Here is a 3,428-nt window from a genome sequence, read left to right on the forward strand (position 1 = left end):
CGACGGGCAAGGGCGAGGCGGCGACAGTGTCGATCGGGCGGGGTGGGGCGGCGACGGCGACGGCGAGCCGGAGACGGATAGGCAGCCTGGCAGCGTTGGGGCGGGGAAGAATGAACTGAACGAAATTTTGGCGAGTGCCAGATATATAGGCAGATCATTGGTCCCGGTTCGTGAGATAAACCGGGACTAATGCGACCTTTAGTCCCGGTTGGTGGCACCAACCGGGACCAAAGGACTCTTTTCAGCAGCCCAAAGGGCGGGAAGCAGAGACCTTTGGTCCCGGTTGGTGCCGCAAACTGCGACAAAAGAGAGGCATTGGTCTCGGTTGGTGCCACCAACCGGTACCAATGCACCCCTTTAGTCCCGGTTCAAGCCAGCAACCGGGACTAAAGGCCTTGCCTGGCACGATGCAGTGGGATGTTTAGTCCCACCTCGCTAGCTGAGGAGCGGCCGCACCTGTTTATAAGTGTAACTCTGCCGTCCCATTTGAACTCCTCACTATTGCAGGCCTACTGGCCTAAACTTGTCTCTGCCTGTGGGCCTACTGGGCTGTCTGCGGGCCTGAATCCTGGCCCAATAAGGTTTCTAGTCGTATTCAGGCCGTGGTGGCCCAGTAGGTGGCAATTTTTTTATTTTTTCCCTTTTTTGTTTTCTTTTTTGCTTTATTTATTTTATGATAATTCTTTTTGCTATTAAAGTTTGTAACAAAATTCTAATTAATTATTTATTTTCTCTTATGATAATTCTTTTTACTTTTAATGTTTTGAACAAAATTCTAATTACTTATTCATTTTCTTTTATGATAATTCCTTTTGCCATTAAAGTTTGTAACAACATTCTAATTACTTATTTATTTTCTTTTATGATAATTCTTTTTGCTATTAAAGTTTGTATCAAAATTCTAATTACTTATTTATTTTCTTTTATGATAAACCCTTTTGCTTTTAATGTTTTGAACAGAATTCTAATTACTTATTTATTTTCTTTTATGATAATTCTTTTTGCTATTAAAGTTTGTAACAAAATTCTAATTACTTATTTATTTTCTTTTATGATAATTCTTTTTGCTTTTAATGTTTTGAACAGAATTATAATTACTTATTTATTTTCTTTTATGATAATTATTTTTGCTATTAAAGTTTGTAACAAAATTTTATATAATTTTAGTTTCAATAATACTAGAGGTTTATAAAATCTTTTTAGTTGATTCCTTCAGTATCAGTTCTAATGCTGTTACAAAGGCATTTTATTTGGTACAGGTTTTAAGGCGACCTTTTAGTACCGGTTCGTGGCATGAACCGGTAAAAGAGTTTTTTAGTTGATTCTTGCTGCAGCTGTTTTTTAGTCCCACCTCGCCAAGCGAGAGGCACTCACAGCGGTTTATAAGACCTGAGTGCAGAGACGATGCAGAAGAGGCTCAATGCTAACCTGCATGTTGCTTAGCTTCAAGCCTTGAGGAATAGGGTAGACTGCACGGAGCTATGTGCAGTGCAGTTTACATTATTCCGAAAGGCTTGAAGCTAATTAACGAGCATTGCGCCTCTTTTTTATTTTTAGTGACTTATTACAACTCAGAAATAAATAGAAATAATAAATATAGCAGAAAAGAAAAAAAACTATATAAAAAACTACTCAACGAGGACCAATCCTTTAGTCCCGGTTGGTGGCACGAACCGGGACTAAAGGGCTGCCTTTGGTCCCGGTTCAAGCCACCAACCGGGACCAATGGTGGTGGGTCAGGAGCGAGGCCCATTGGTCCCGGTTCGTCCCGCCAACCGGGACCAAAAGGTCCAGACGAACCGGGACCAATGGCCCACGTGGCTCGGCCGGCCCCCGGGGCTCATGAACCGGGTCCAATACCACCATTGGTCCCGGTTCTGGACTGAACCGGGACTAATGGGCTGACCCGGCCTGGACCATTGTCAGAGTATTGGGCCACGGGTAGGCTAACCCGAGTCCCAGGACCTTTCAAGACATCGGGGGAGGCCGCGCCCCTCAAGCCGAGTCCCAGGAGCGACTCCAAGACAAGCCGAGTCCTAGACGACGACTCCGAGATAAGCCGACTCCGAGCTGGCGACCTCCAGAGAGGCCGACTATGGAGAGTCGGCCCATGACTCCTCCCTCATCCCGAAGTACGATGTGGGGTACGGTCACGGCGTGGCCGTTCCCCCCTGCTTACGAAGGGCCGGCATGGCTACAGTGAGCCGTATCGCTGGAAGATCTCCGGCGAGGCGCGGCACTGTTGCCATGCCTGCCCTGACCTCAGCCACAGTGCGCCACGCACTGTGCCCACAACGCCGGCCTATACGGCCCGAAGACGGCGGGGCCGCCTGTCAGTGGGTGGGCCGAAGGCGGCCTGGGCGCCCCGAAGACGGACCTGTGGGAGTCGGCCTCCTCGGAGTCGGCCGACTCCTCCCCAGGGCACCACGAGCCATTAACCAGATAGGATGGGGAATGGCGACAGTGATCGCCCGATAGATGGCGGCACTGTTGTCACGACCCAATGACCGAGCCTGCGTCATCAGGAGTGCCGCTACAGTATCAAGCCTGTCCGCGGGACCCGCCAGTCGGCGGGCCCCAGAAGCCGGCGGGGAAGACGACGGCCTGAAAGACAGACAGCTGGGACCCGTGCCTAGCCGGATTACTATTATACCCCCGGGGGGTAGGCCTATATAAACCCCCCGGGGCACCCATGCAAAGGGTTTGGACCTAGAGAGAGAGATAGACCAGATAGCACATGGAGGAGAGAGCTAGCCTTGCCCTCTCCTGCCTCCCGAAACAGCTCCAGGAGCACCATTGTAGTCACTTTGCCTTAGTGATCATGCGGAGACCCCGCAGAGTGGCAGTAGGGGTGTTATCTCCTAGGAGAGCCCTGAAGCTGGGTAAGTTCCGCCGGCGTGCATGTCTTCGCCTCATCCCGCTTCCAGGCACCGGCGACGTTCTACTCGCTCCCACCATGATAAGCCATCCTTTGGCATATGTCGTATCCAACCCCCGACATTTGGCGCCCACCGTGGGGCGAGGTGCACCGTCGTCCAGAGATCTGCTCTGGACGGGAACCCTGTTCCTCCCGGGCGAGCACAGCCAGCCCGGCACGCCGGATGGCGTCTGTGCCAACGCGCTGCACGACACTGAGATCGCCTGTGCGGCCAGCTGCCTCGCCGATCTTATCGGCGAGGTTCGCCTCTCCGATGAGCCTGCGTCCGATGCAGGCACGAGTGTCCCCGAGAGCCTCCTCGCGGGCCTCCTCGACCAACTCCACGTCGCCGGCGAGCCTGCCGCGGACCTGGAGTCCATAGGATCCACCGACCCGATGCTGGTCGACTCCGACACCGCGTCGCTCGACGCGTTCCCCACCAACGTGGTGGTCTACGACGAGCCGCTCCCTTATGCCGGGAGCGGCGGAAGCACCGTCACTGAGGTCCTCG

Source organism: Triticum dicoccoides, chromosome 3B, assembly GCF_002162155.2.
Source record: "Triticum dicoccoides isolate Atlit2015 ecotype Zavitan chromosome 3B, WEW_v2.0, whole genome shotgun sequence".
Classification (NCBI taxonomy): Eukaryota; Viridiplantae; Streptophyta; class Magnoliopsida; order Poales; family Poaceae; genus Triticum; species Triticum dicoccoides.